The sequence below is a fragment of the Rhincodon typus genome, chromosome 12, assembly GCF_021869965.1.
Source record: "Rhincodon typus isolate 14 chromosome 12, sRhiTyp1.1, whole genome shotgun sequence".
NCBI classification, from domain to species: Eukaryota; Metazoa; Chordata; class Chondrichthyes; order Orectolobiformes; family Rhincodontidae; genus Rhincodon; species Rhincodon typus.
In genome coordinates, this window is record NC_063343.1 from 6,480,186 (window position 1) to 6,492,734 (window position 12,549).

The window sequence follows — 12,549 nt, forward strand, 5'->3', positions numbered from 1 at the left end:
GACTCGAGTGGGCCCAGCAGCACGGACTCGAGTGGCCCCAGCACGGACTCGAGTGGGCCCAGCAGCATGGACTCGAGTAGGCCCAGCAGCAAAGACTCGAGTGCGCCCAGCAGCACGGGTTCAAGTGGGGCCCAGCAGTGCGGACTCAAGTAGGCCAAAAAGCATGGATCTGAGTGGGCCCAGCAGCACAGACTTGGCTCAGCAGCACGGACTGGAGTAGGCCCAGCAGCACAGACTTGAGTGGGCCTACCAATACGGGCTAGTGTGGGCCCATCAACATGACCTCAAGTGGGCCCATCAGCAGGCACTCAAGTAGGCCCAGCAGCACAGACTTGAGTGGGCCCAACAGCACAGACTCGAGTGGGCCTAGCAGCACAGACTCGAGTGGGCCTAGCAGCACAGACTCGAGTGGGCCCAGCAGCACAGACTCCAGTGGGCCCAGCAGCACAGACTCGAGTGGGCCTCGCAGCACAGACTCGAGTGGGCCCAGCAGCATGGACCCAATTAAGCCGACCAGTGCAGACTTGAGTGGGCGGCCTCAGAGGCAAGTTTGGTTCACAGTGGCTTCTGCATTGACAAGGCGGTCCTAGTGCCGACACATGGTTACTGCAGCGGCGGCGCATTTGAGTCCTGGTGGCAGCGTCTGCTTCCAGCGCAGGTCGATGGGGGCAGTGGTGGGGGCACGTTTGAGCCCAATATGAGACCTGGTGGCATCAGCAGCATCGGCATGGCGGGCCGGAAGCAGACTCTTGGCGGCGGAGGCTGGTTTGGGTCGGCCTGATACCTGGCTGTGTTGGCGAGGTGCAGCACGGACTCATAGTGGTGAGGGCATCAGTGGAGGCGGGTGTTGCAGAGGAGTGGTGCATTTCGGTCCAACGTTGGTGTGGTACGGCTACAAAGGGGACTTATGCCTGGCCACCAGGCCCATGGCCCACAACGGAGCGCTTAACAAGAAAGATTGTAAAGTTGGACACTTTATTTCTTCATTTCTCTGCCTTTATATTGTTTGCTTTCATTTTTCTGCGTTTTACGGTGGCGCCAGAGACTGACGACACCATACAACGCTCTTCACTGTATTTTGTAACAAGATACACTTGACAACAAGTCAAAGAATCAATCAACTGAGACAGTGTGGTGAGCTGCCGTGTCTGTACGACATGGCGAGCAGCGGTGGGGAACTAATCTGGCAGCTCATATGACGTGAGATCTCCAGAGTTAGCTGGGAAGCTACCTGCTCATGTTGCACAGTCAGCAGCAAGAAAGAGCTGACGACAGGGAAACCGTCAGCAAGGAAGAACACTCCAGTGAACGGGAGAAACATTTCGGATCAGGAGCAGGTGAGTTAGCAGCTCTGGAGTGAAAAAGAATTCAGAAGTCCATAGCAGATTCAGGCTTCATCTTAGGCAGTGATTTATAGTCGAGGTCCTGAGTCAGAGAACAGATAACAGAGGCTCTGTGAGTCAAACTCTAAATCCCTGGTGGTCCAGAGGAATCTTAAAAAGGGCGCAGTAATCCAAGCTGGTAGAGCAAGAAGTTGGAAAATGACTCAGAGCAAGTTCTGCTGCAGTAGTGTACGGGAAATGTGGCACATCTACAGGAATGGGAATTGAAAGCCATAGACTTAGAGGCATTGCAAAGCGAAATTGTCGGGCAGATTACTGGGTCTAAGAGGCACAGGGCTTTTAGAAATCCTTGATAAAGCGACAGAAATGATGAGAGATCCTTTAAAGGAGCTGTGAAAATGTTTGGAATGATTTATTTCAACCACGAGGAAAGTAATCATTCGCTCTGACCGCAGCTAAAGCAGTAATCATTCATTAAAGCCACTAACAGTGAGATTCACATAGTGAAGACTCAAGAAAGGTGGAAATCCTCCACTTGAACTACAAAATGCAGGAAATCTCTCCAAAATAGCAGCAAGGTTGCTCTTACTATGGAATAAAAGCATTTAAAGCAAGTAAAACATATAACCACATTAAGAAGGCAAGACATCAGAAATAAGATTGTCACAAATACTTAATTTCAGAGAAAGGCCAAAAAAACACAGTTAGATACCTTGGAGAAAAACATTCTAAAAAACAGAATAGGTGCCAAGTTAGATACTAAATCTGAAGCCAAACAATTGATTGACTTTTAAATACAATTGAAAGTAAGGTAGATGATGCTGTGACACACCGAGGTCTGAAGAAGTAACGATCTAGTGGTGCTTTCACAAGAGGAATAATCCAAAAAAGTCAGCTCATATTCTGGGTTCAAATCCTGCGACGGCAATTAGTGGAATTTGAATTCAATAATGTTACAAAAGGTAGGAATCTATTGAGACCGTGGGACCGTTGTTGATCGTCATTTGAAATGGCCCAGCAAGCTACTCAGTTGTATCAATCACATGAAGTCTTAAAGAAATGAAACCAGGTGGACCACCTAACACTAACTGAGAAACCAGAAAGGATAACAGCAGATATAGCCCTGTTGGCCCTGTAAAGTCCTCCTCGCTATTTTGACTCGATTTATTTATTGTCACCTGTATTTTGTTATAAAATACAGTGAGACGTATTGTATACTGTCTCCACACTCTGGCGCCATCTTAAAACACAGAAAGGCCATGGGGAGGCCATTAACAGTCTAATGATAATACCATGGCCTCCCCATGGCCTAGTGGTATTATCACTGGACTGTTAATCCATAGACCCAGAAAAAATTCTAGGGACCTGGGTTTGAATCCCACCTCGGCAGATGGTGGAATTTGAATTCAATTTAAAAATATCTGGAACTAAGAATCTAATGAGACCATGAACCCATTGTCAATTGTCGGAAAAAACCCATCTGGTTCACTAATGTCCTTTAGGGAAGGAAACTGCCATCCTTACCTGGCCTGGCCTACATGTGACTCCAGACCCACAGCCATGTGGTTGACTCTGAACTGCGCTCTGGGAGAATTAGGAATGGGCAATAAATGCTGCCCGGCCAGCGATGCCCACATCCCATAAATGAATAAATAAAGTAAAGCAAGACAGAAAAATAAAGAAATAATGTTCAGCTTTACAGTCCTTCGTGTTAAGTGCACAGCTATCCCGATGCTGAGATAGTCAGCAGCCTGAAGCAGTGGGCCAGCCATGAGTCCTTTTGCCATGCAGCCATCACCACTGGAACAAGAGTTACCACTCTTCAGTGCCAACTTGCCTCCAGCGACACTGCCACCGCCACCATGAGTCTGTGCTGGGTCTCCAGCACCGATGTAGCAGCCATTGATACCACCGTGTCCCCGCACCAAGCCCAAACCCGACTCCGCCATTGTCTCCATGATTACGCTCCAGGCCCACCATGCTGATGCAGCCTTTACCAGGTCCCGGACTGGGCCCAAACCCACTTCTGTCGTGAGTCTGCACTGGATTGCAGACTCTGCCGGGAACACTAACATCTAACATCTAACATCTCACTAACAGCCAAAATTGAGAGAGCTATCGTACAGATTAGTCAAGCAACAGCCTGCCATAGTCATATTCATGGAATTATACCTTGCAGACAATGTCCCAGACACCACCATCACCGTCCCTGCATATGTCCTGTCACATCGGCACCTACCCAACACTATAGAAAATAGCTCAAGTATGTCCTGTACACAGAAAGCAGAATAAATCCAACCTGGCCAATTACTGACCCATCAGTCTACTCTCAATCATCAGTAAAGTGATGGAAGGTGTCAGTAACAGTGCTATCAAGCAGCACCTGCTCAGCAATAACCTGCTCAGTGACGCCCAGTTTGGGTTCCACCAGGGCCACTCAGCTCCTGACCTCAATACTGCCTTGGTTCAAACATGGAAAAAACAGTTGAATTCCAGAGGGGAGTTGGGAGTGACAGCCCTTGATAGCGCCCTAGCAACACTGGAATTAATGGAAATTGGGGGCAAACTGTCCATTGGGTTGGATCAATAAATGTTGTGAAAACAAGATTTAAGCTTCCAATTCATAACTACCTTCCATAGCAAGTGCTTTATTACTTCACAGCTGCCAGATCAATGGGTATCAGGGGGCAAACTCTCCACTGGTTGGAGTCAGACCTGGTACAAAGAAAGATGGTTGTGGTTGTTGGAGGTCAGTCATCTCAGCTCCAGGACATCTCTGCAGGAGTTCCTCAGGGTAAAGTCCTAGGCCCAACCATCTTCAGCTGCTTCATCAATGACCTTCCCTCTATCGTAAGGTCAAAAGTGGGGATGTTCGCCGATAATTGCAGCACGTCCAGCACCATTCGCAACTCCTCAGATACTGAAGCAGTCCAAGTTCAAATGCAACAAGATCTGGACAATATCCAGGCTTGGGCTGACACGTGGCAAGTAACATTCGTGCCACACAAATGCCAGACTATAACCATCACCAATAAGAGACATTCTAATAACCACCCCTTGGCATCAGTGTTACCATCACTGAATCTCCCGTTATCAACATCCTTGGGGCTACCATTGACCAGACGATCAATTGGACTCACCACATAAACACAGTGGCTACAAGAGCAGGCCAGAAGCTGGGAATACTGCGGCAAGTAACTCCCCTCCTGACTCCTCAAAGCCTGTCCACCATCTACAAGGCACAAGTCAGGAGTGTGATGGAATACCCACCACTTGTTTAGATGAGTGCAGCTCTAACAACACTCAAAACACTTGACATCATTGAGAACAAAGCAGCCCATTTGATTGGCACCACATCCACAAGCATTCACTCCCTCTACCACTGACACTCAGTAGCTGCAGTGTGTCCTATCTACAAGGCGCTCTGCAAAAATTCATCACAGATCCTTAGACAGCACCTTCCAAACCCAAAATCACTTCCATCTAGAAGGACAAGCACAGCAGATAAATCAGAATGCAACCACCTTCAAGTTCCCCTCCAACACTGTCACCATCCTGACTTGGAAATATATTGCCGTTCTTTCACTATCACTAGGCCAAAATCCTGGAATTCTCTCCCTAATGGCTGTCTGGGTCTGTATACAGCACATGGACAGCAGCAATTCGAGAACGCAGCTCATCACCACCTTCTCAAGGACAACCAAGGAGCAGCAACAAATGCTGGCCTGTCCCACAAATGAATAGAAAATATCATAGGGCTGAATCTTGTGCTTTTTGACAAAGTTCTAGCTAAGGGGCCAAAGTGCAAGTCAGCAAAGGCAAAGCCAGGGAAGGGAGGGGTACTGGGAAATATCCGTGTAGCTCTGAATGCCTGAGTGCTGCAAGGGCAAAGAAACAGCCTGGACATGAGGTGGCACAGTGGCTCAGTGGTTAGCATTACTGCCTCACGGCGCCAGGGACCTGGGTTCAATTCCACACTCGGGCGACTGTCTGTGTGGAGTTTGCACATTCTCCCCGTGTCTGTGTGGGTTCCCTTTGGGTGCTCTGGTTTCCTCCCACAGTCCAAAGATGTGCAGGTTAGGTGAATTGGCTATGAGGAAATATAAGGTGGGGGGAATGCTCTTTGGAGTGTTGGTATGGTTGGCTTCCACACTTGTAGGAATTCTATGCAGCCCTGGTCCAGCCCATGAGATGGGCGTATGTTTCCGAGCGCTCAGTGTCCTTGCTGCAGATTCCGATGATTATTGTCAGCTCAGCCTGAGGTGCAGAAGCATCTTATATATGGCTGGGAATTATTCCACGAGGGTTGTCAGATGCCAACAGATATGGTCTGCATGTGGCCAGCTCCCATGAAGCGCACCCTGAGATGTTGATGCATGATTTCCAACATAGAGGTTCTTTGGAGCGAACGTTGAGATGACTCTAACCAGCTCAGATTTCCTTGTTGAGTTTTCCTGACACAGAGCGTGTTTGGCGATTTTGGTCAGATGGGAGGCTTAATACTAATGAGGCAAGTTGGTCCAGGAGGCACATCACTTAAAATGTAAGGGTATGTTTCAAACGGCTCTCTAAGAAGAGGATGCCAGATAATAGAAAACCACTATGTACTCCGCAATCAAGAATTCTCACTCTTAGGTGGGAAAGCATACCTCGGCCGCAATCAACTTCAAACGGCCGAAGGATTTAAACCATGTAATGTTAAGAAACAGCCTCTCGAGGAAGATCCAGTCAAAGGTCAGGCAGTAGAAGATTTCGCAGGGCTGCCTAGGCTTATTGAACTGATTGAACTTTGAGGCCTGATTCTTGCTCCAATAAAAGCCAAGTTAGTTCTTTCAAAGGTACAAATGGCTTCTTTCTGATATGTAGGATGCTAAGATGCAGCTTTCTTTGTGAGTACCACTGTCCTTGGTCAGGGACTGTTTTCCCTGAAGTGTAGAGGCTGAGGGGCGACTTTATAGAATCATGAGGGGTATGGATAGGATGAATAGCTGAGGCTTTTTTCCCCGGGATAGGGGAATCCAAAACTAAAGGGCGTAGGTTTAAGGTGAGAGGGGGGGAAGATTTAAAAGGAATGGAGGCGCAACTCTTTTTCACAGAGGGTCGTGTGGAAAGAGCTGCCTGAGGAGGTGGTGGTGGCGGATAATATTCCAACATTTAGAAGATATTTGGACAAGTACGCGGATAGGCACTATTTAGAGGGATACGGGCCAAATGCAGGCAAATGGGGCTAGCTCAGTTTAGGAAACGTGGCTAGCATGTACGAGTTGGGCCGAAGGGCCTGTTTCTGCATTATATACCTCTGTGGCTCTATTAGACACTTTGTCTCCCCTCCACCCCTCCAACCTTTCAACTCTGCACTTTCCCCAACATCCCTGAAGCTAAACTCCCCTTCGTTCTCACTTTTTGGTAGCCAGGGATGTCAAAGGTGACAGAACCATGGGCCATAAACCAAATTAAGATGGAGATCAGCTCTGATCTAATTGATTAGCAGAGCAGGGTGGAGGGGCTGAATTGAAGTGTGCTCTAACAGCCCAAAGTATTGGTGGCCGCTTCTGATTTGAAAGAACAGGGCCAGCCCCATACAATGATCAGAACTTTAGCTATGTCTTGCTTGTCAGCTCTTAATTCCTACACTACTGCATTCTTAAGTCTGCCGGGCTATGAGGTGGGAGACGCAGAATTAAAGTATGTTTGTTAGAATATGATCTCTGGATGGGCAGAGGAATATCTTCTGTGGATTTGTCTTCACAGTGGAAAAACTATTTAATTTTAACATTGCAAGCAGAACAATAATACCCTGGTAAGGGAAGAAGTAAGTTTGTTTATGCAATTTTTAACTTTGCTTGTCAAATTATCGATTCGTGATCATGCTGAATATTTTGTGGTAATCTTGTGACCCTTGAATCCTCTACATGTCCAGTTGATGATTATTTTGATTCTTCACCGTATCGCTGTTGGCAAGGAATGAAAGAGACAACGCAGAAAGAACAAACAATGTCTTCACATAGCAGGGTCAGACAAAAAATAAATGGAAAAGAGTCAATAGTGAACAATAGCACATTTTGCTGCAAACTGGGGATGGGCTGAAAAATGACAGGAATCTTCAAAGTAAAGACAGCAGAAAATGACACGAAAGAAAGTAATTAATTGAAATTGAAATAGCAAGAAAAACAAAGTGTAGAATAAATTGTGAGGTTAGAATTTTTTTTTCCTATTCATCTTGAGGGATGTGGGCATCGCTGGCTGGCCAGCATTTCTTGCCCATCCCTAGTTGCCCCTTGAAAAGGTGGTGGTGAGCTGCCTTCTTGAACTGCTGCAGTCCTCCTGCTGTGGGTTGATGCACAATGCCCTTAGGGAGGGAATTCCAGGATTTTGACCAAATGGCAGTGAAGGAACGGAGATATATTTCCAAGTCAGGATGGTGAGAGACTTGGAGGGGAACTTGGAGGTGGTGGCGTTCCCATATATCTGCTGCCCTTGTCCTTCGAGATGGACGTGGTCGTGGGTTTGGAAAGTGCTGTCTGAGGATCTTTGGTGAATTTCTGCAGTGCATCTTGTAGATAGTACACACTGCTGCTTCTGAGCGTCGGTGGTGGAGGGAGTGGATATTTGTGGATATGGTGCCAATCAAATGGGCTGCTTCGTCCTGGATGGTGTCAAGCTTCTTCAGTGTTGTTGGGGCTGCACCCATCCAGGCAAGTGGGGAGTATTCCATCACACTCCTGACTTGTGCCTTGTAGATGGTGGACAGGCTTTGAGGAGTCAGGAGGTGAGTTACTCACCACAGTATTCCTAGCCTCTGGCCTGCTCTTGTAGCCAATCTGATAATGTGGTGATTCCAGTTGAGTTTCTGGTCAATGATATCCCCCAGGATGTTGATAATGGGGGATTCAGTGATGGTAACACCATTGAATGTCAAGGGGCGGTGGTTAGATTGTCTCTTATTGGTGATGGTCATAGCCTGGCATTTGTGTGGCGCGAATGTCACTTGCCACTTCTCAGCACAAGCCTGGATATTGTCCAGATCTTGTTGCATGTGAACATGTACTGCTTCAGTATCTGAGGAGTCACGAATGGTGCTGAACATTGTACAATCATTGGCGAACATCCCCAATTCTGACCTTATGGTGGAGGGAATGTCATTGATGAAGCAGCTGAAGATGGTTGGGCCTAGGACACTACCCTGAGGAACTCCTGCAGAGATGTCCTGGAGCTGATTCATGATCACGCTGAATATTTTGTGGTAATCTAATAGAGATTGAGAGTTGACTACCAAACTGATTTTTGCATTGTCCACGTGATAGGAAATGTGTGAAATGATCAGTTTTGTTTCTCCTGTAGTTGGTGGCTCATTGGTTAGCACCCAGGGACCTGGGTTCGATTCCAGCCTGTGTGGAGGTTGTACATTCTCCCCGTTTCAGCATGGGTTTCCTCCCACAGTTGAAATATACGCAGGTTATGAGGATCAAACATGCTAAATTGCCCTTAGTGTCCTGGGATGTGTAAGCTAGGTGGACTAGCCATGGGAAATGCAGGGTTACAGGGATAGGGTAGGGATGTGAGTGCGGTGCTGGGTGGGATGCCACTCGGAGGGTCAGTGTGTACTCAATAGTCCAAATGGCCTGCTTCCACACTATAGGGATTCAATGATTAACTCAGTATCCTCTAAAATAAAGTTGCCAGGATAATCCCACTGATTCCACTTCATGGAAATAATCCAAAGTAGGTCAACTGCAACAATTTGTTTTTTGCAGTACTTCAACTCATATAAGTATAAACAGAGTAGTCTTTTTGTGCATAGAAGGATCCCATAATTATTACTGAGATGAATGAGCAGGAAGGTGCCAATGTAGTGCAATGTCACTAGACCAGAAGCCCAGGCTTATACTGTAAGGACATTAGTTCAAATCCCAACCAAGCTCAATGAAATTTGATAACAACTAATATATATAAGAACATAAGAACTAGGAGCAAGAGGAGGCTGTCTGGCCCCTCGAGCCTGCCCCGCCATTTAATAAGATCAAGGCTGATCTTTTTGAGACTCAGCTCCACTTACCTGCCTACTCACCGTAACCGTTAATTCCTTTACTGTTCAAAAATTTATCTAGCCTTGCCTTAAAAACATTCAGCGAGGTAGCTTCAACCACTTCACTGGGCAGGGAATTCCACAGATTCACAACCCTTTGGGTGAAGAAGTTCCTCCTGACCTCAGTCCTACATCTGCTTCCCTTTCTTTTGAGGCGATGCCCTCTATATGCAGCTAAAAGCTAGGATAATATGGTGACCGTTGTCAATAGTTGTTAAAATTCCATCTGGTTCACCGACTTCCTTAGGGAAGGAAAACTGTCAGGCCTATGAGTAACTTCAGACCCACAGCAATGACTTTTACCAGGCCTTTGCAATGGTCTTGCAAGCTATTCAAATCGCTAAAACAGCCCAGGAGTGTAAGGTGAACATAGGGTTAACCATAGCCTTTCAGGAGGGTCTCTGATAGGGTAATCTCACTCTTCCTCCAAAAGTGGCAACCAACATCACCCCGACATGTGAGAGAATTCTGAATCTGCGAGGATCTGCTCCTCCGATCTGAGATCTCGCCTCTCTCTCTCTCTGGTTCCTCTGATCATGTACTGTTTCATCATTCACATTGGCTGCTGTGACATATTTACTCATGAGCCAATGTGGGGGAGAAATCCAGCCTGTGTTTGGAACAGGTGACTGGGAAGGTGTGAGCGAGTTAGTGGGATCTCTGTGGGTTGAGTGTGCGGGGTGCCACCATGGGCCAGTCATCTGCAGCTGGGAAGGACAGAGATGGCTGTACGGAGGAGAGAGGAGGCTGGAAAGGAGGGACAACATTTCTAAATCTGTCAGCAAAGGAATACTCAACAAACTCAGAGGCTTGAAACCTCAATCATCGATGTAATGAATAGCCAGTGTAAGAAACCACATCTTTTCATTTTTGGTTACGGATCGAAAATGTGACAAATGGGCCCTGCTTTTGCAACTTGAAGAAACTAGTGAACCGAACTGATTAATGTGAGACATTCTGCAACAGCTTGAGAAGGCAGCTCACTACTACCTACTCGAAGGCCACGAGGAAAGGGCAATAAGTTCTGGGCCAGCACATCCCATGAGTGAAACTAAAGAAAAAGACATTTGTGGACATTCAATCCAGACAAACTGATACCATACCAGGGGTGGCACGATGGCTCAGTGGTTAGCACTGCTGCCTTACAGCGCCAGGGACCCGGGTTCAATTTCACCCTCGGGCGACCGTCTGTGTAGAATTTGCAACTTCTCCCCGTGTCTGCGTGGGTTTCCTCTGGGTGCTCCGGTTTCCTCCCAGGTTAGGTGGATTGGCCATGCTAAATTGCCCGTAGTGTTCAGGGATGTGTAGATTAGGTGGGTTATAGTGGGGTGGGTCTGGGTGGGATGCTTTGAGGTTTGGTGTGGACTTGTTGAGCCGAAGGGCCTGTTTCCACACTGTAGGGATTCTATAATTCTAGGGACCTTTGTACCATTTGTTGTGGCATCAGGAGTGTTCAGTATAGTGACAAATCTCTGAATGGTCAGTCTGCAGCTCACACAGACTCTATGAGGGAAATGAAAAGAGAGAAGCAAGAGACCCCCCAGGAGGTTGGCTATATTGATATCTCTCCCAGTCACTAGGCACTGTAAAGTTGATCGCTCCAACACGCTTCTGCAAAAGCAGGAAATCCACATACAGAGACTGGAGTGATTGTAACAAGGTGGGCCTCATATAATATGAGTTCCCTGACTGGGGCTATTAACCTGGTCCCATCAGGGAGCCCTGGCTGACAGATATAAACAGGAGTGTCAGAGGTTCTGTTCACTCTGAGAGCTGGCTCTGAGGAAGCTGGACCAGTGTCATGTGGTATGCACGTGTAAATAAAGGGAGACTTGCTGAAAGGATACCGGCCTCTGTGGAGTTATTTCAGAGACATTGACAGAAGCAATTTTAAAATGAAAGGACAATAAATGACCATGATTCCAACCAATGAACCAGTGAGCTAAAGACTGATCATTACTCAACTGATAGCATTAAAGGCGCTTAAAAGAACCAAAAGGATTGTAAAATTAGCCCATGCAGTTTTTTTTTGTTCAGACTGGTGATGGAGATGTGTATTTTCCTGTCAATTTTACATCCATCCAACATGTTTGTGTCTTGTCTGTTTCTCTTTCTGTGTCTGTGTATCTCTGGGAATTTAAAGGCATAATGCTTTAGCAAATAACTAGAACTTGTGTTTTTTTTTCATTTTATTTGCTATTAGTTAGGAAAACCCATTTGGTTATAATAAATAAGTTTTTTCATTGTTAATAATAAAACCTGGTGCATGTTTCTTTTAACCCCAATCAGACAGTCGGGTACAATTTTTTCTGGCAGTTTAATCAAATATTTACTCCGGGAGAACAGAGCCCAATATTGGTGCATTCTCTCAAGCAAGTCATAACACTTGAAAACAAACGTAGAATCTCTAAATTAAGGTTGCATACATTCAGGAGAAATGTTGGATCGAAAAAGCTAGTGGATACTATTGTGAGAAGTACTTGTTACAGTTAAATTTAGAATTGAGATCTGATACATTGGAAATATGCTAGCATCTACCAGGTTAAAATCTGCTAGTTTTGTATAATTGTGATGGAAATGTTGTTATCTCACCAGTCTGCTGAAAATGGTTCTGTCTCTTTTATGTATGGAAGTGCGCATCAGTTGATTTGAAACTTTTGTTTCTAGCATATGCTCGTTGTAAAACGGTGTTGCTGAATGCTTTTCTTGCGTAATGTGACATTAAGTTGATGGAGGAGCTGATAATTGACAATATTAATTAATCTAGTCTTATTCTCCTTCTGAGTATATCCAAACACACCATATGTCAACTCAGTTACACGCGATGTTGTCACTGTTTAACTGCATCATCTAAGAAATGAACTAATTACGATGAAAAGGAGTGCTTGAAAATCAAGAGGTTTGGTTTTGAGGACTCTTCCTGAAACCTCCTTGGAAACTTTCAAGAAAAACCCTAGAAAAGCATTAAATTGCCCCTGACACTCAAAGTAGCAGAACTGGTAATATAATATGAACAACCAAGTTGTGTGAAATGATCCGACAGAGCCATGATTGAAACCCATGCTTTCAATATTCTTTATGAGGAGAAGCATAGAGTATAAAATTAGAACAGTTTTGCTG